This window comes from Trichechus manatus, unplaced genomic scaffold, assembly GCF_000243295.1.
Source record: "Trichechus manatus latirostris isolate Lorelei unplaced genomic scaffold, TriManLat1.0 scaffold00197, whole genome shotgun sequence".
In the NCBI taxonomy this organism is placed as follows: Eukaryota; Metazoa; Chordata; class Mammalia; order Sirenia; family Trichechidae; genus Trichechus; species Trichechus manatus.
Genome location: NW_004444133.1, coordinates 197655 through 219352, shown reverse-complemented (window position 1 = coordinate 219352; position 21698 = coordinate 197655). Strand labels below are relative to the sequence as shown.

General features: G+C 37.3%; 1 protein-coding gene across 2 annotated transcripts in view; it reads right to left on the bottom strand.

Annotated features, from left to right (window-relative positions):
- Positions 1–18560, bottom strand: part of NIPBL (NIPBL cohesin loading factor) — a 213703-nt gene extending 195143 nt beyond the window's left edge. Inside the window, exon 1 of one of the 2 annotated variants that reach the window (XM_004387886.2) lies at positions 18145–18560. The gene's annotated coding sequence lies outside the window, so the exon portion shown is untranslated. The remainder of the gene's footprint in view (positions 1–18144) is intronic. The other variant, XM_023742000.1, reaches the window with a different exon arrangement.
- Positions 18561–21698: the final 3138 nt, after the last annotated feature.

Genomic DNA, 21698 nt, shown 5'->3' with positions numbered 1-21698 from the left:
TTGCAAGGCAGAGGCCTTTATAACTGTTTGAAACTGAAGAAACGGGTGTGCACAGCAAATTACTGTTTTTACAGGGTATTGTATGAGGTGTCTGAATATCTGGTAGGAAAAATAAAATTTCTGAAAATCTGTATTTGTTACACATATGTATTAACAGGTCCAGTGGGGACTCTGGGGTATAATTACTTGTACTTCATATGTACCACTAAACACTTAGGGTAGGCTTGTGGGAGGGGGCAAGAAAAAAAAACCCATACCACCTACCAAAAACTCAGACACACTCAATGATTCACTGTGCTTCCATTAATGAAAATACATAGCATGAACAAAAAATTCAAAGCAGAAAATAACTGGTCACAAAAGGGTTAAACAGAGCTCCTCATATAAGCAGAGTTATTATTTGGAATACAATGATCAATCTGGAGTACATACTTAAGTTATATTATGAAACAGTATGATCATATTTCAATACCAGATGAATTTGAGCTGATCTGGTTACTTTTTCTTTGCTTCTTATCAAATACCTTCCTTCCTAATAATTCATTATAAACGTCACTAATTAGATTTCATTTAGAAATACAGTTAAGGATTTTTTTTTTTCAAGAAATCACAATTAGAAAGTTCAACTAATAAAAACAACAAGTATTTGCTGAGATCTTACTTTATGTGTACAGCATGGTTTTCAGCATTTTACATGCTACTCTAAGTAGTATATATACAACATATACCAGATGTAGCAAATTGACTATTGAACAAACTTTTAAAACTCAAGGCACCTTTTAAGAACAGATTAGTCAATTCACAACGTCCAATTTTATTCTAAGTACTGCTGCTAATTTGTATTTGATTTTGTTGCTCCAATTTTCTTACTAATTCTTCTGCCGAACTCATGTGTAGTATCTGCTATTCCAATCTCTTTCCTCAATTTTGTGTCCTCTCTAGTATCCAGCAACATCCCTCCGTTCTTCAGAACTCAACACATTGCTCCATTCTATTCTTAGTTTTAATTCTAACCCACTAATAACTCTGTTCACCATGATTCCTTGCTCCTTTGTGCCTCCCAGGTGATGTTTTTAATAAAGACAGAAAACGAATCTTTTAGACAGCCATGTAAAATTTAGGAGGGCAGTTAAAAAGTTCTGGCATCAGTGCCTAGTATTCAGTGCTGAGCACACAGTAGTTTTTCAATTAATTTTTGTTGAATGATTGAAAAATCAAAGGGAACATCTAGAAGAGAAACTTATAAACTTATCTCACATTTCCAGAAAAGGGTTATAATTTGAAAAAAATTCCTTAGGTGATTCTTATGTGCCACCACCAAAACCAAAAAACAAAACAAAAAGTCTGTTTGCCTAAATGTACTTAAACCCGTGGGAAAAAAAGTACTTAGATACTAGGAAATTATTAATTTTCATTTTAACATCACATCACCTGGTCAATTATTTTTTTAATAATCAGTTTGATTCCTTGGTAATTATTCCCGTATATGACACTTTTGAAAGCTACTGACATTTTTATTTAATTATTCTAAAAGTAGGTCTTTAATTGTATTTGCAAAGTTAATCCCTCATGAACAAAGTAACATAGTTCTCACTATAAGATCTCATTATATTCATAGATTTAGCATAAAAGTAACTGAAAGGGAAGTCTTTAGATTAAGCTGGATAAACAAAAACACCAGTGAGGCCCTAGTAAGAGCCTTGTACAAGAGAAAACAGCCAAAACACAAGAACATTAATTTTGTTATTGTGAGTTCATAATAACATAGTCAATATACTGGAAAACAAAGCCTCAAGAAAAAAAAATGGTATTATCTTTTGTTAATTTAAACCAACTAAGATTTTAAATCAAACCAAAACAAACAAAAAAATATAGTTACCTATCATACTACTTCTAACCCTGATTTAAGACTGTTTGGAGATATCATCTAGGTCAGCCATGAAAGTAGTTTTCAGATAATCATTAATATCCACAATTTGACCAAGCCACTACAGTTTTCATTACCCATCCCCTCCAAAGGGTAAAAAAATGATGCTGTTTTTGGTAAACTGAATTACTATTCTTAGGTAGACAAAATTAATTTAACTTAACTTATATTGGCTTTAAAAGCTATGTGCTAATTCTAATTTGGATATTCACACCAGAACTGTAATAAAGGTATACTATCTTGGATATTCTTAATTGAGGTAATAAAGGAATCCTAAGATTTCAAAGCGGTTCTAATGTAGAATTTTATGTATCCTTTAAAAAATTCCAAATAGATTTAAAAACGTTTTCCTCATGAAAGTAATCCTCTAATAGACCAATTCAAAATTATGTACTTTTGCTGAAGAAAAGTCTAGGTCTTCTGAGCTCTGAGAACTTGAAGTATATGTCTTTTATTTCTAGACACCCACATCCAGTGTACACCTGAATGTTCCATAGGTGGGTCAAATTCAACAGGCCTAAAACTTAGTATCAACTCCCTCCTCTCCATATCCCCTAGTCCAATTCTTACTACCTTCTCCTCTTATATTCCTGATCTTAGTGAATGGAATTTCCACTCACCAAGGCCCACAAGTATGAAACTTTGGGTCAAGAAGGATCTTTGACTCTCTTCATTCTCCATTACCTAATCTAATAAAACAAAACAAAAAACACTAAACCTGCTGCCATCGAGTCAATTTAGATTCACGGTGACTCCATGTGTTACAGAATAGAAATGAGCCCCACACGGTTTTCTTGGCTGTAATTTTTACAGAAGCAGGTCACCAGGCCTTTCTCCTACGGCACAGCTGGGGGGGTTTGAACTGTCAAACTTTCAGTTAATAGCTGAGTGAGCGCAAACCATGCGCCACCTGGGATCCTACACATAGACACCAAATTGTATGCAGGCTAACTCCTTAATGTTTCTAATGGATTTTCTCCTCCACATTCTTACTGTCTTAATTGAGGATCTCATATCTCCTAACTGGTCTCCCTAGCCTCCATTTTTCTCCCCACACTCCAATCTCTGCATTGCTGCAAAAAATATTTTTTAAACACAAAATATACTTCATTACTAGATAATTTCTTGGTTCTCCATTACCTTTGAAAAAACAAAACAACATTCGCAGCAAGGCATATACCTTCCTCCATAACCTAGACCCTGGCTCTCTGCAGCTTCAAACCTTTTTGGTACATCCCTTTTCTAGTCTTATGCTCCAATAATCAAAGCCATTCTCGGTTTCCAAAATCAAACTGTTGCCCCAGGCTCTCAAACCTAACTAACTGCCTTCAAAACTTGGTTTACATATTCTCTCTAATGGGAAGTCTCTCCTTATTTATTCCTTTTGCCACAGTAGTCTAAATTAGGTGACCCGCCCCCCAAGTGCTCTTACTGTACCCTCTTTACCTTGACCATAACATTTGGATATTATAACATAATCTCTGTTTACCTGTCTGTCTGTAAACCTTATTAGACTGTAAGATTTTTTTATGGCAAGGCTGGAATCTTTTATTTCACCACCCCCAACGCCTAATACAGTGAAACCTGTGTGAGCCAGAACTCAATGAGACTATCTTGTTTTTCCGGGTCTCGAGGGTTTTCTGCCTTTGACAGGGTGTAGTCTTACCACTTTTCTATCATTCGTTTTAGTGGAAAATATTTGATTTTTCCTTCTCTGATAGGTTTCTACCTTACACAGGTTCTGGCTTTTGCAGGTTTTACTGTAGTTTCTGGGACACGGGAGACACTCAATAGATGTTTCACTATCTCTAGTAAACCTAAGTATCACACCCTATGTAGCAATTCATTTTTATTTGTTGGTACTTTCCAATCTAGAATCGTCTCACCACTTTCTTTCTACAGGTAAAAGGCTGATGATTCCTGGACTACAAATATGTCCCTAGGAAATACTCTCTTCTTTCCTTCATCCAGATTTTTTTTTTTTTTTTTGCTTTGTTTTGTTTTTATTAGTCTATAAAATCCCGAACACCTGACAACCACCTAAATCTAACAGAACTCCTTTAATTTATAGTTGAGGAAATGGGCTTGAGTTAATGACTTTCCTAAAGGTCACTTTGCTAGTAGCAAGATTAGCTGAGCTTCTATACTAATTTCACTACATAATACCTCCAAATGATATACCCAGACTGAAAAATCTGTAATTTTTATCATCAATAAGAAGTTCAAAAATATACTGAAAAGAGATTACAGCTACAGTAGTGGGGGAGAGGAGCATTTAAACAACCTGAGAATAATCTTAATAGGAAATGTGCACTCTATATGAAAAACAAAATGAACTTACTGAATAAGACTTGAATGAAAATACAGATTATGACAGGGTAAAACTATTTTTGGAAATACATATTAAGAATTTTAAAAATGCTCAAAACTTTTCATCTGACAATTCCACTTATGGGACTCTACCCGCAGTGAATAAAGCCTCTAAAGGGAAAAAAACTACACATATAAACATGTTCACTGTTCATAATTTATATAGTAAAAACTGAAAGTAAATTAAATGTCTAACAGTAGAACGACTAAATAAATTGTGGTTCATTGGGTAGCATTTTAAATAATTACAAACATTGTGTAGAAAATCAGGAAAATCTTTATGCTACAACCTTAAGAGCGGGAATATGTATGTATATTTATACCATGAGTATACATTTAACCATGTTGCATTCACAGAAATTTTATTTAAAAACCTAGACGGAAAAACATAAAATATGAGATTACAGACTCCTTCTTCCTATTTTCAAAACAACATGCTCCTACAATTAGGGAGAAAAAAATTAAGTTTTTAACTTTGAGGTTCTTGAAAATTTTTAAGTTCTAAATTCCACAATTAAGCCTTAAAATTCTAGAAAACTATATGCTGTTGTGGTTTCCAAGAAAACTAAGAGAATGGACAGAAACTGAATTACAAAAATTTTTATGAAAACATTAAAATTTTGGTGGCTACCTTCTAGTTGAAAATATCAGAATCCTTGAAGTTCCTATAATTACGTGATAATTAGTGTAGGCAGCAACATGGCTTAGCAACTAGGCAGTATATTAGAGATTCAGATACTGAACTTCCTCTTAGGACAGTCACAAGCTTGTCTTAAGCCTGAAGTCACCTTAAATTCTTGTTTTCAGACCCCCTCATGTGAATACCTAGGACAATGCAATGGCACCTTGACATACACTACCATATAAACTATGACAAATTAGAAAAGACTGAAGTACTGTAAAAATTACCACTCGTCATTTCCTTCTCCCATATCCCAGGTAATATACATATCTGGATTATGCAGATAGGCTCTTCTCTGTAAACTGCCTTTGGGTTGATTCCATTTTCCCCAAAACAGGGTAGTCAGTACAAGAGTAAAACAGAGCTCCTATTATTTATTTAGTTATAAACTCTAGATATAATGAAGCAAATGCTTACTTTGCTTTTCAAGATGACATCACATTTTAAGATGACCTTTACAAAACAGATCCTTAGAGTTATTTAAACCAGTAACTCTAAGCAGACCCTTTTGTTCAAATTATATTGGGGAGGAGGGGCAGGAAATAACTTCTTATTCTAAAGAAGAAACATCAAAAGGTTGTGCAAAACCATGAACAATAATTTCCAAATACACAAACAAGTAATAAAGTTACAACATATCTGACTCTTGCCATTAAAATGCATGCATGCCTAGCAACTGAATGGTATCATATCTCACTACATTTCTCTCCTTAGTTTTCTGTTGTCTACAATAAAAATGAAAATGTTATTCAAGTGAACTTGTTTCTACACTATAGGAAAGTCAATTAAAGGGCATTTCCTTTACCTTTCCTCCACATTACCATTTTCTTCTCAACTCAGACCCTGCTCCTAAACGCACAGACACACAGTATTGAAATGAATGTAAACCTGCATGAAATGCAGTACTTTAAAAGCAAGGTATGGAAAGATAGAAAGATTGCATTCATACTGTGTTAGTGGATATACTAGACTGTAAGTCAGAAGCCCTAGATTTTAGATACAGTGGAAACGTGTACAGAAAACTGTCTTATTTAGGCTACGTAATGTGAATATTATTGAGGATTACACCTTAGTTTTAAATACCAAAGCCCAAACATACAAGCAAAAAGTGTCCAGATACACTTCTTTCACAATTATCACTACATTTTTCTTTAAAATGATGGAAGTTATTCACTCTGACAAATTGTACATGTCCACGCTCAGGATCAAAACAGTGGAGGGGGGATGGATTCAAATGGTAATTAGGGAAGAATTATGAATGATCAAGGAGCCCCGGTGGTGCAGTGGTTAAGAACCTGGCTGCTAACCAAAAGGTTGGCACTTCGAATCCACCAGCTGCTTCTTGGAAACCCTACAGGGCAGTCCTACTCTGTCCTAAAAAGTCACTATGAGTCAGAATCAACTTAACAGCAATGAGTTTTTTGGTATGAATGATTGTAATGATTGTGTGATAGAATTTTGCAAGACCAACAACTTACTCATTGCAAATACCTTTTTTCAACAACATAAATGGTGACTATAAATGTGGACCTTGCTAGATGGAATATGTAGGAATCAAATCGACTACATCTGTGGAAAGAGAAGATGGAGAAGTTCACTATCATCAGTAAGAAGAAGGCCAGGGGCAGACTGCAGAATAGACCATCAACTGCTCATATGCAAGTTCAAGTGAAGCTGAAAAAATTAAAACAAGTACACGAGAGCCAAAATACAACCTTGAGTATATCCCACCTGAATTTAGAGAGCATTTCAAGAACAGATTCGACCCACTGAACACTTATGACCCAAGACCAGATGAGTTGTGGGATGACATCAAGGACATCATACATGAAGAAAGCAAAAGGTCATTAAAAAGACAGAAAAGAAAGACCAAAATGGATGTCAGAAAAGACTCTGAAACTTGCTCTTGAACGTAGAGCAGCTAGAGCGAATGGAAGAAACGATGAAGTAAAAGAGCTGAACAGAAGATTTCAAAGGATGGCTTGAGAAGTCAAAGTAAAGTATTACAATGAAATGTGCAAAGACCTGCAGTTAGAAAACCAAAAGGAAAGAACATTTCTCAAGCAGAAAGAGCCGAAGAAAAAATTCAAGCCTCGAGTTGCAATACTGAAGGATTCTATGGGCAAAATATTGAACAACGCAGGAAGCATCGAAAGAAGATGGAAGGAATACACAGAGTCACTGTACCAGACAGAATTGGTCGACGTTCAACCATTTCAGAAGGTAGCATATAATCAAAAACCGATAGTACTGAAGGAAGAAGTCCAAGCTACACTGAAGGCATTGGAGAAAAACTAGACTCCAGGAATTGACGGAATACCAATTGAGATGTTTCAAAAAATGGATGCAGGGCTGGAAGTGCTCACTCATCTATGCCAAGAAATTTGGAAGACAGCTATCTGGCCAACCGAATGGAAGACATCCATATTTGTGCCCATTCCAAACAAAGGTGATCCAACAGAATGCAGAAATTATCGAACAAAATCATTAATATCATACTCAAGAAAAATTCTGCTGAAGATAATTCAAAACGGTTGCAGCAGTACATTGACAGGGAAATGCTAGAAATTCAAGCCAGATTCAGAAGAGGATGTGGAAAGAGGGATATCACTGCTGATGTCAGATGAATCTTGGCTGAAAGCAGGGTATACCAGAAAGATGTTTACCTGTGTTTTACTGACTATGCAAAGGCATTCAACTGTGTGGATAATAACAAATTATGGATTACACTGCGAAGAACAGGAATTCCAGAACAGTTAATTGTGCTCATGCTCATGAGGAAGCTGTACATAGACAACGAGGCAGTGGTTCAAACAGAACAAGGGGATACTGTGTGGTTTAAAATCAGGAAAGGTGTGCGTAAGGGTTTTATCCTTTCACCATACTTACTCAATCTGAGTAAATAATCTGAGAAGCAGGACTATATGAAGAAGAACATTGCATCAGGTTTGGAGGAAAACTCATTAACAACCTGCGATATGCAGATGACACCACCTTGCTTGCTCAAAGTGAAGAGAACTTGAAGCACTTACTAACGAAGATCAAACACCACAGCCTTCAGTATGGATTACACCTCAACATAAAGAAAACAAAAATCTTCACAACTGGACCAATAAACAACATATGATAAACGGAGAGAAGATTGAAGTTGCCAAGGATTTCATTTTACTCTGATCCACAATCAATGCCCATGGAAGCAGCAGTCAAGAAATCAAACAACGCCTTGCAATGGGCAAATCTGCTGCAAAAGACCTCTTTAAAGGGTTAAAAAGCAAAGACGTTACTCTGAGGACTAAGGTGCACCTGACCCAAGCCATGGTATTTTCAGTCGCCTCATATACATGTGAAAGCTGGAAAACGAATAAGGAAGGCTGAAGAATTGATGCCTTTGAATTATGGTGTTGGCAAAGAATATTGACTATACCATGGACTGCCAGAACAATGAACAAATCTGTCTTGGAAGAATTACAGCCAGAGTGCTCCTTAGAACTGAGGATGGCGAGACTTCGTCTCATGTACTTTGGACACGTTATCAGGAGGGACCAGTCCCTGGAAAAGGGTATCATGCTTGGTAAAGTAGAGGGTCAGCAAAAAAGAGGAGGACCCTTAATGAGATGGACTGACACAGTGGCTGCAACAGTGGGCTCAAATACAGCAACGACTGTGAGGATGTCACAAGACTAGGCAGTATTACGTTCTGTTGTACACAGGGTCGCTATGAGTCAGAAATGACTCAATGGCACCTAACAACCACATTATGAATGTCAGAGCTGGTTTGGAGGTACAGGGAAGGACAAGGGTCAAGGATTATTTTAAAGTTTCTAGTTTTAGTTCCAAAGTTTTCGCAACTGAGTTGATGGAAGAAATACTAACCTACTTCATATATTTCTAAGAACAATTTTCCTTTTTTTGGTCCGGGAAGGGGAGGTAGGCATATGGAGCATATGGATAGTGAGAGATGAAATATACATACTTTTGAATCTGTAGTATTTGCAGGACATCAGGAGGTGCCCAGTAGACATCTGGATCTGACTCAGAAGAGAAATATATTTTGAAGGTAGATTGTGAGTCATCAGCATACAGGTAGCATGCAATAAGCCATGTGAAAGATCAACAGGAAGAGAGAACAGACAAAGGCCAAAGAACCACCTTGGGAATACCAATATTTAAGGGGTGGACAGAGGAGGAAGAATCAGCAAAAGAGTCTAAAAAGGAGTGATTGAAGTCATAGGGAAGAAGAAGAAGAGAATGATATCCTTGAATCCAAAGGAGAAAGCTGTTTCAAAAACGGGGTCGGGGAAGAGGGACAAATAAAAACAATCAGAAAACAGCTCTCTTTTCATTGTCTGCCTCAATTTTCAGTAAATACCACTGCTTCTCTAAATTTAATGATTAGAAAAGATGCAACGACTGTTCCTCACTATAACATGCTCTGTTTTTACCATAAATAACAAACATTAAACTTAAAGCAAAACAGAAACTCAATTTTTAGTGAGTTATTATTGTACTGTTTCTCATTTCTTGTTCCAGTTCAAAATACATGATGCCACCTATTTTGATTTTAATGAAAAAGGAGGCAATGTCTCTTTTACTTGATGAAACGTCTAACCTAACAGCATTACTAATATAAATAAATGCCGCTTCGTGATACTGTCAATTATACCAGATTTTGGGCAGCGAGGGATAAAAATGGGCAAGAAAAATTATGTCCAAAATTAAGACAGCTGCCAAAATCCAAAGGCAATATCTAAAGATGTTTCAAAGTAGTATTTTTTGACAAAGTACTACCAAAGTTAAAGAAAACATGAAATTCATTTTCAAAATTCAATCATCAATAAACTACTGACACACCAACAACATGGATGCATCTCAAAGAACTTAAGTTTCCTGGATGAATCTCAAAAGCCTTATGCTAAGCGAAAAAGAAAAGACACAAAGACTACATATTCTGTGACTGCAGTTATGTGACATTCTAGAAAAGGTAAAACTATAGGGACAGAAATCAGATCTGGTTACCAGGGGCTAGGGTAGGGATAGGGGGATGATTATAAGGGCACAAGGGAACTTGTCAGGGTGAAAGAAATATTCTGTATCTTGACTGTGGTAGTGGTTGCAAGACTGCGTATGTCTGTCAAAACTCATCAAACTGTATATATAAAAGGGGGGATTTTACTGTGAAAAGTATACCTCAATAAATTTAACTAAAATGAAAAAAAAATTCAGTCATCATATCACTATTAAATAGCATTTTTTATGTGTGGTAATGTATTTCTCATTACAGTTAACTTATCTACATTGTTATTATACATCATACTTAAACTAACAAAGAAAATAAAAACTATGTATAATAAATTTTTCTCAAGCTTAAAACAAGAAAATATCCAGATATCTTCCCTTTTGCAATAAACAGTTATCTTACTCCCAACTCTATTGCCCAAGGAACCCAGAACAAAAAGTCCTTCCTGTACTTTACAGTCCCTACCAACATCACAAAAAGAACTCTGTTTTTAATTTTTCTTTGATTTATCTTTATATCCAAACACGTTATATATGTTTTGTTAGGAATGAATGTATGTAAATAAAATGTCCTTACCCAAAAAGCAAAAAGTCTCAAGGTCTTATGTATACTCAGTAAGTAACTACAGAGAAAACAATTATATTTTGAAATTACTGAATACCTACGACAGGATACAGATGGAATAGAATTTGACAGAGAAACAAACATATAAGGAAAGGGAAAAGAAAGAGTAAAAAGGTTAGTTGACACTAGAGTCAAATAAAAACCGTTATGTAACAAATGTCTTTTCGAATAATCTGAAGGTAGATTATGGCATAAATACTGGATTCCTAATTCTTTTCTCAAAAGGGGAAAGAATGATAACAGTAGCTTTTAGCCCGTTACAGTTCAACTTCCAATTACTAATTTTCCAAGGCGCAGGCAGACCCCTGGAAGGAACACTTTTTATATGCATTAATTTTTTAAGAGTAGTATTAATAACAACAAAAAAGGAGCTATGCCCAATTTAAACACGTGTAATTTCAACTTGGTCATCACCAAGGAAAAACTAAATTACATATAACCTACACTCAGATGATCAATTTCTTTAGCAGAAAACTGGCAACTCACAATCCTTTCAGATAAAGAATACTAAAGGCAGGTTTTGAAATACTGAAATGGATGCCAAGAGGCAGTGTTGATAAAACTCAGTAATGCATTTCCTTGCCTAGGATTAATTTCAAGGACATTTCTGTTTTGCATATAAATTAAATATACAATAATAAACACTGGTATTTTTAGAGTAACCTATACTTTAAATTTTAAGATATATTAGTGTTTTAGGCATTGTTAGTTTTTAAGGTATCTAGAATCAATAACTTTTTAAAAAATAGTCCTCGTATAAAAACAAGTATGCATTTCACCTGCATAACACTAAAGGATTGAGAAGCACAAGTGATCTAAATGTGTTAACTCTAACAAAAAGAAATCCAGAATTTCAAAATGATGTCATAGCTTCTGAATTTCTAAGGAGAGATAAAAGTACTTAAAATTATTTTAATTAATTAATTAATGTTAATTTCATGCTTTTGCATGCTGAAATTTTTTTTTCTTTTCTGTCAAATAAGGGCAAATATATACAAAAAAAAACTTTAAAAGAGTTTGGTATACCTATGTTAAATGACATTTTACACACACGTAAAATGGCAAAGCAATTTATCTACGTGAATTATTATGTTGGAAGCTTAATGTATTCTTGGGAATTTTCTTAATGCTTAACACTTTTATAAGCAATAACTAAAGAATCACAATAATATCAATTCATGAAAATAAAGTGACTGCCAAATTTTCAAAATCTATTCCACAGATACAACATGCATATATTTAAAATCACTATCCAATTCAAACGCATATCGGCATACATAAACATTTTGTGTATTATACATGGTGTAAATCATCAAGGTTTTTTTTAAAAAGGCTATAATCAAATATACTGACCAAAACATTTTAGAATTCCTCCTTTCAAATCATCTTCAGAATCTCTTATAAGCCATACAAGAAAACGAGTCTCACTTATAATCAAGCTTAGCATGTTTACCAAAAATTGTATTATAAATCTTAAAGAAGCAACGTAGAAGAGTGAAAAGAACAGAGTTTTTAAAGTTAGACATATTTGGGTTGGTATCTTATCTCTAACAAGTTTCTTAAACATGCTGAGCCTCAATTTCTTTGTCTGTAAAATGAGAACGGTATCACTAATCTCACTGGGTAGCTAGGAGGTTAAAATCACGATACACAGCGTAGTGGTTAAAGTTGATGGTTAAAGCATCAACTCTGGAGTCCTTTCTCCACCTTCTTCCATTTATTGGCTGTGTGACTTTGGGCAAGTCACTTAATCATTCTATACCTCAGTTTTCTTAACTATAAAATAAGGATAATAAGTACAACCAACCTCACACTACACCTTGAGGAACAGAGGAAATAAATTCACGTAAAGTCCCTGGCATAGTTTCCGGCACATGGAAATCACTCAGTAATATTGCATATTACAAATGTAAAGCACTCAGCACAGTGTCTGGCACATTGTAAGATCTTACTAAATCTTATTTCCCCTAAACTAAATTTAAAATGGCTTTTTACCATATCTAAAAATCAAATTCACCTCCAAGGATAAATATTTTCCATAAAGGATACGAAAAAGACTATCTCAAAAGCTCTAAAGGTACTCACAAAAGGGATCCCTGTAAGGTTGGATGTAACAGCAATAGCTCGGGAATAAGTGCACAACTTCCAAGTTAATGACTTTGAAAGAATCAACATTCTTTGGCTATATAAATTATGGAATTAAAATAAAGTATTAGTCATACTAACTTACAGATTCATTTCGGAAGTTCAAGTCCACCCAGAGGCATCTCACATGTAAGACCTGTCAATTTACTTCCAAAAACTTAGCCACTGAAAACTCTATGGAGCACAGTTCTACTTCGACATACATGGGGTTGATATGATTCGGAAACAACTCCATGGCAACTGGCCTAGCCACTATACTACAATCAGTTATATGCATCTGTATGAATGAAATCATTCTCTAAAGTTGAATTTTCTCTTTCTAAAAATAGATGCTTTGACAAATAATTTCAACTCCATATAAAACTGAAAAGTAATAAATTCACAGATTGTTTAATCAACTCAAATTTAAAATAAGATTAAAGATGCACTGATTTCAAAAATATTATACATACAAGATATATAGTTTGAATTCTACTTTAATTCTTTGCCTGAAGTATACAATTTCCTTGACTACATGATTTGTGAATATTCAATCAAGTGAGTAACCAAAGGATAATATTAAAGTTTTACTAAATGGAAATCAGACTGATCATTTACTAACTATAAGACTGATGGCAATTTTCTAAACCTTTCTAAACCTTTCCAGCCTCAGTTTCTTCATCTGTAAATTGCAGATAATTGTAAATTGCAGATAACTGTTTCTTCTTCATGGGCTTGTTAGAACTAAATGAAATAATATTATGGGGATAACACAATTCCTGGCAAACAATAAGCCCTCAAAATCTTATCTAGCTGGTAATGCTATTTTAAGAAATAATCTCTCCTGATAATGTCACTTTGGGAATAGAAGGGAATATGCCTTAAAATATAATAATCTGACAAAACTCAATTCTTTAAAGTTTACTCCAGATTACACCAAAACAAAATGATGCAGGGGATAAATATCTAATATTTATTTTATTATTCAACCTACTTGGCAAAAAATTCTGAGGACATAAAATACTCTTTAAAACTACAATGATAGCCTTAAATAGACATGGTTTTTAAAAAGCGCTTTTAAATCAACCAGAAACACTAAAATTTCACTCCAATAATTTTTAAAAATAAAGAATCAAACATTTCAGGATACATTATATATTGTTTACTATAAATATAGTTAATTCACTTATATTTCTTAGTAGAGACATATGTAAGTAAAATCAGTTATTCAAACACCAAACAAATACACACAAGGACAGGGTTTCTAATGTAAAAGTACTATTTTTGTATCACGAAAACAGAATCAAGAAACAGTTATCATACCTCTCTAAAAGATGAAGGAAAAGTACCTTGGACTCAGATAACTGAAAAACTCACAAATGGTATCAGTGTCAATGCTGAGCAATACCTAGCTGCATGACCCAGAGCTCAGACATTTCTGAAAGCAACATAATCCAATAAAAAACTAATAAGAGTCAGGGAATCCCTTATTCTCCCACGGACTCACTACATGAATCTACACAAATCACGTGGCCTCTGAGTGTCAAGTTTTTCCATCAAAAAATGGAAATCATGCTGGTCACTTCTCTCTCAGGGATATGAGAATTATTTATAAATGGACTCAGGTCACCTTGAAAAAAGTACCAATTTTAAAACACAAAAAATTATTATAACTGACCAACTGCTAAAAATAGGAAAAACTCTGCTTAAGTACATTTTTAAAAAGATCTTTAAAGGCTATGAAAAACCATAAATTAACACCAAAGCCAACTTAGTATAAGCAGGATGTTAAAATAAGCATCTCCAACTAAACAATTAATTATTGGGCTTCTATCAAAGTTCCTAGTCAATAATATCACCCTATTTGATTTATGGCAAATAAATGTGATAAACTGAATTGAAGTTACATTTTTCTAAAAGGAATTTTTATGCACCTCAGACCTCTCATGCCATAAAAAAATGAAATCTTACATTAATTTAAAATTTCAGAATTACAAATCATGCTTTTCCTAATAAGCAACTAGGGGGATTAAGTTCTATAAAATCCAGACTCTTAGCTTTTATTTACTCTTGTAATTACAGTAATTCTCTTGGATTATTAATTTTTACATATTATTTTGAGAAAGTAAAAACACCACCATGGACTATGTCAAAATCTAACAGATGGGTTCATATGTTTCTGTAACAGTTTGATAATGGATTGGTATCAAAAAGTTAAATACGAAATTAGTTTAGGAAGCCTCAGAAAAAAACATGTTTGAATAAGACAGTCTGGCTTCATATAAAGAAAATGTCATATTTGAATTGGTATAGCTATTCCCATACTTTTGAAATTTAATACGATCATTGTGCAGAAAACCAAAACTACAGTTACAATCATAGTAAAAACTTTCACTTTTCATCTCTAAAGAGAATCTCAAATAGTCTTTCTTTAAATACAATCTTTTTCCTTCCTAAAGGTGGTCAGCATTATAATGATCCCTAGCACAGGCTGAAAAACACTCTCAAATAACTTTAGTAAACAAATTGTTGAATGGCTTAAAAAAGAAAACATCCCAGATAATTTTCTCAAAACACTGAAAATAATTAAGTATTTAATGTTCAACTTTAATTTTATATATACTAAACTTTTGTTATTTATTTTAAAACTATTTTCAAGTAATATTACAAGTTATTGGTAACTCTGTAGACTCAAGAGAAACAACAAACCCCACTGCTGAAATTTCCTTTAAGTATATTAGGAGATACTTCTGCAAATAATATATCTAGCATTACAGTATTACTGGAACATCTATGGTTGTCTCCTTTCACTGAATTTAAAGGGGGGCGGAATACAAGATAAGCCACTGATGAATATCCCAACCAATACAGGGGAGGGAGAGCAGACAATTTATAAACGCAAGGAAAACACAAATTTTTCTTTAGCCTCCTTGTAACTAAGTTATCAAAACTTTGAAGTTCAAGTTTAGGTTTTACTTGATTTTTACAAAGTATTCTCCTTTAAAAATGGCCTATTAATTGGTCTCGATCAAATAAAAAATATTTTCGATCTACATCAAAGACATGTCTGTGCTACCTTAATGAAAGCTGTCACAGAACCTACAATACTTACTACAAATTATTAAATAAGTAGAATTGAGAAAATAAGAACTGATAAGAACTAATTCACTGTAATTTAATTCCAGTCACAAGAAAATATTAATCACATAAACCAATATATAACACATTGATTCAAACATCTATGTAAGGCTCCCTTTAACTATAAAACTCTAAAAAATAAGTTGCTTCTGTTGATGAACTCTAAGCAAACAGAACTCTTCTTTCCATTACCATTAGTAGAAATATGTTCATCCCTTGACATACATCTCAGTTTTTTATTTAAATACAAGTTGCAGAGACAATCACAGGAGCATACATGGACCTTTTAAACATTTATAGTTAAGCCCTTACCAGAAAAAAGAAAAGAAAAAAAAAAAACAACTGTTTTTTTAAGATGTGAAATGTTCCTCCCTTCTGTAGTCCCTCCCCCCGCACGCCCCCCACCCGGTGTAGGCCTGAGGCCCTGCAGCAAACAGTGTCTAACAGGAGCAGGCAGCACAAAGACAGGAATGGGAGATTAGTGGGAGGGAGGGAGGCCGGGATTGGGGCTCAGCAGGAGCTTCAGGCTTTTTAAAATTCAAACCGCTCCCTGACCAATACAAATCACGGACACGCTACTGACTACTACACGGATTTATAGCATTAAAAACATGCCTAGTACGTGACAGCTATATTAACTTCACTCTTTTTAACATTTATCTGTACGTTTGCAGGAAATGTGGAATAATTTATTGTAAGCAGGACTCTAAACTCAAAAATAACCCCCAGAAAAGTTACTTATTCGACAATGGCAATAATAATAAGGCAGGACTCTAAACTCAAAAATAACCCCCAGAAAAGTTACTTATTCGACAGTGGCAATAATAATAAGACACACAAATTTTTCGAACCAATGTAACACCCACTAGTAAAACAACGGACTTTGTTGAGCAGTGTTGCTTCATTTTAACCACTGGAAGTTTTCCTTCAGAGAATGAGACAAAGTATCAAAATAGTCTAACCCAGGTACATTTATTTTTCTATGCAATCTGTATGAATGAGGACTTTTAAATTGGTGTTTTTCCCTTACACCAACCTACATAACCAATGCCTCCATAAATAAACTCTAAACACTTAACTTACTCGTAAACTAGAATTTGTTAAGGTAGAACTGGTATTTTTCTCCAGCATTTACAGATACATTTGACCTATTAAAATGACACCTCTCTCATTACACAGTCAAACATCATGGGCACAAACAACCAATGACAATCCTGGGACCTCAAGAAGATCTGTCCTGACATGAAAGGATGGCACCCTCTACAATTTCTACCTCCCAGGGATTTTAAGCATAACTTAATTTCTAACCTTTTAAAGAAAACTGGCTTCACCTATATCTTAGCACAAATCTCAGAACATTTGAATTTCTTTTCATGCTTCTGCACGTTTATGTCAGGAAGTACCCAAGTGTTTTAAAATCGTCCTTATATAACGCATACAAACATAAAGTGACAGAGTAAACCTGTCAAGTAGTACTTTATACTTGCCTTTGGATAAAAAGTCCATGTGCAACACACACTGTCAAACAACAACATAAACGCTCTTGGGGAGTGGGTATGCAGTGTCTACCACACTATGGTTTTCTATATTAAATATTCATGTGGACGATCTAATTCTTTAAAAAAGAAAATGAGTCTGTATTAACTTTCCAACGTCCAAACAAGTTTTACCAAGAGAAAAAATTACCACTGGATCCGTGTCTGAGTATTTACATTTGTCTCACTAACAGAAACTACTTCCTCCCTTCATGGGGTCACAGGGGGAAGAAGGGGGGTTGTTTGTTTCACTGGGACGTTCCCCACTCCCGGGCCGGGAAAGTTGTAAATATGGGGACGATGAGGGCACATTTGCTGTTAGTTGTATTGTTTCCGCCTCCTCACTAGCTACGGCTCCTCTCCCGGGCGAGGCCTGTCACCGACCAGCAGTCGCTCCGCACAGCCCGGAGCTCTCCTAATCCCCGAGCTCAAGTAGATTCCGCTGGCCCGCGGCCTGCACTCTCCGCCGGGCCTACGCCTCCCCGGCCGCCGGGCAGGAGCCCAGTCCCCGCCGCCAGAGCCGGCGGGGAGAGGGTACAAAACCACCGCCACCCAGGGCGGCTGCCACCGGAGGAGCGAACTCTAGACTCGCCCGTGGAAGAGACCTGGGGCCACTAAGGAAGCGGCGGGGAGGGGAGCGAGGAGGAGAGACTCCGAGGACCTGGCGCTGGCGGCGCCGCCGCCGCCGCCGCCGCCGCCGCCGCCGAAATAAAGAGTAGGAATTTACCTGGGCGAATCGGCGTCTGAATCCAAGGGGAGGCCGAGGCCGCTGTGGCGAGAGACTATAATCCGGGCCAGGAGGGGGGGTGGCTACGGCTCCTCTTCCGTCTCCTCAGTGCGGGGAACATGTAGAGCCGGGGGGAGACCAGCCGAGAAGACAAATCGCTGCTTCTTCTTCCTCCTCCTCCTCCTTCTCCCACATAGAAACACTCACAAACACCCGGCCAGGGGCCCGAGCTACCGGGGGGGCATCGCCGCCGGCCCGGGAACCAATCCTCCTGTCGGCGGGGGCGTCCCTCCCTGCGGCTTGGTGGTGTCGGGTGAGTCGGTACCGACGGAGGGAGGGGGGGGGGGGGGGGGGGGAAGGAGCCCTGTGTGTGTCTCTCTCTCGTTCCGTCTCTCCCTCTCAGAACAAAATGCCGACCGGAAGTGCAGCTGCAGGAATGACTCCCTCCGCCGGCGCCAAACACTAACAACCACCCCCTCTTCCCCACTCCACTTCCGCCACCGCCGCCGCCGCCGCTGCTGCTGCCACTTCGGCTTGCGTCCCCGGGCCCTCAGACCGTGTCCCGGGTCGCGCTGCTCCGTGCTACGTAGCACAGCGGACCAAGCCCGGGATGGCAGCGAGGCGGCGGCTCTCGTGTGCGTCCTTCTTCTCAGTGCGAGTGTGGATGTTGCCTTTATTGTCTATCCTGCGGAGCGGCGTTTTCTCTGCGGCGCGAGCGGGCCGGTTCTCCCCGGTCTTTATTTTACCGGAGGCCCACAGGAGCGGGGCACGAGTTCGATGGTGGTCGTATGCCTGAGAGGCGCTCAAGACCGGATAGGCCCGCAGGCCGCAGTTGCTGAAGGTGGAGGCCGCGTTAACTACCCCAGCTCGTCGTCATTCGGTTTAGGGAGCCGAACTTGGGGCGGCCACGTAGAGGACACCCGCTGCTCGACCGGAGACGGTGTATTTATTTAAATGGTGTCCCTGTGCCCAGTGGATGGATATATCGTACACCTTTCTCTCCTTTTGAGAGGCCGGACTTCACGCCTGTCTGTGCATTATGTCTCCGGAGTAACAACGCAAGCCGTGGAGGTCAAGAAGACTCTCAGCTGGATTGAATTGAGATCGCGTTTGTGATGCGTTTATTTCTGGAAATATGCGGTCTTTTCTGTTATTGCTTTTTGTTGGCAGTGGCTTTGGCTCTTCCAGACTGCCAGGATAAAGGCCTGTAGGCGACGCTGTGCGAGCGAGGAGCTGGGCCGCAGCAGGGCCGGGTCCCCGGCGCCCCGCGCGTCTGGAGCGCGTCGGCCGGCGCCCGCTTCCAGGTGAGGGTGGAGCCGAGCGCGCGGCGGGAGCCCCAGGCCCCGGCAGGACCGTGGGCGACGGGTCGGCCTGCGGCCGGCAAGTTGCAAACATCGTTTTCCTGTTCACATTTGAAACGGTTGGACAAGGCTCAAGTATAAAGTGATGTTTTCGTTCACTGTAATTGTTATACAGAGTATCATGCTTGTAGTAGAGGTTCTTACTGTGTGTAATACATGAAATGACTTCATCGTTCCGCCTTTTTGTATTGGTCTATTAAGTTTATTTGTGTAAATGAAAAGGGGGCTCTTCTGGTAAAAAGTACAGTAGGTAAGTGGGTTTTACTTAGCGGTATATTTTAATGAATATAGTTAAACTATACGTTAATGGTATGTGTATGTATTTGTATATATACCACTGCGCTAAAAGCAAATGAGAAAAGTTGTCTACAGGTTATTCTTTTTGCCTCAAAAAACACTGGAGGGACTGAGTTGTATCTTTTCATTCTTCTGCTCTAGACCCTGCAGTGGCTTCCCATCTCGCTGGGAATAAAAACTAAAGCCTTGACCACGGCCTAAAGGCCCCGCGCGCCATAGGGTGCCTACCTGTGTTGCTGCCGTTCTCCCTCTGCTGGCTGCCCTCAGCTGCCCTGGCATCCCTGCAAGCACGACCTCTGCCCTTGCTCGTTCGTCTGCCAGGCTCTTTCTCCAGGCATCCATAGGGCTTGCTCCCTCACTTCAGGATTTTGCTCAAATGGCAACTCAGAGGGCGTCCGGGACCACTCTTCTTAAAACTGAAAGTTAAAGTTGCCTGTCTCCCTTTCTCGTTTTATCCTTCAGGCATTCTATATATTTTAATTATTTATCTTATTTGTTATCTGTCCTTCCCTAAATGGAAGCTCTAGGAGGACAAGAGGTTTTGTTTTTCTCCACGGATATGTCCATGGCCTAGAATAATGCCTGACACATGGTAGATGCTTAATACTTAGATAAATTAATGATGGTTATAATGACCTTTAACTCCTCTTTTCCTTTACTAGACTTGTTTTTGCTACAGAGAAATTTATGAAAGATTGTGAAAATTGAAAAGAAATCTAGGGGGAAAATGCAAGTTTATTAGGGTTCTGGAAAAAGAGACTACTTCTAGACATTATTTGAAAGCCCTCTACAAAGCCCGAAGTCCACAAGCTAGTGACGATTATTTGTTTTTAGGTTTCTGTAAATGGACATGCTAGAGGAGGGTTGATTAGGAGGTCACATTATCATATTAATACTGAGCCAACCAGCTTTACTGTCTTCCCGAATCACAAACAGCATTTTTAGTCTTCTGTGCCTTCTTTCTTGCAAATAACGGTGTTTCCACTAAATTAAAATCTGTGAGAATTTGGTTGGCTCAGCCCAAATCCAACACTACTGAAAAAGTTCACTCAGCAAATATTTATTGGGCACAGAATGTGTGCCAGGCACAGTGATTCAAAAGGTGTGTGTTTCTGAGACTGGGAGGCCTTATATAAAGGATTACATATGGCTACTTTGGTTACTACTCAATTATGCTGTCAGGCAAAGCAGATGTGAGTGAGTTTTTACGGTTTCCTTCTGAAGAAAAGGTTCAATGAAAGCTAAGGTCAGCCCTATTCTGGATGTTTTAATTCACCTTTTAGTTTGCTTATTTACATACCTTATGATAGCACTGCATATACCAATAAATTAATTGATTATGATTTTGAAAACTAGAAAACATGAGAATTTTTATTTCCTAATGTTGACTCGAAGGAAGTGGGAATGGACTGGAAAACTAGGTCTTTTAAATTAAAATAATTAAATAGTCCAGTAAAGGAGAAGCTATGCAATAAGCCTTTGGCTGTGAAATTATTACAAATTTTCATATCTCCAATTTGGAGTATTTGGTCAAGAAAAGACAGTCTTGATAGGTATTTTATAACCACTAATGCAATTAATTAAACCTTGTCTAGTAAATCCAATAGTCTGCTCATTATTTCACCTATTAATCTTATGAACAGTTTTAAGTATATACAGATGGCTCAGAAGGTGTTTTTCACTCAGTTTCAAAATACCAATATTTTCAATTTGCTTAAATGTTACTGGTAAACTAGTAATAGTGCATGTCCAAGTGACTTTAGCTGATGCAGTTTATACAGGGCTGACTGGTGGAAAGTCTTGGCCTGATTGTAGCATTGAATTTAAATTTTAGGTATTTTTTCAGTTTCTTCCCTCACTTAAAATACTTACTGAGGACTTATTTGGTGCTAAGCT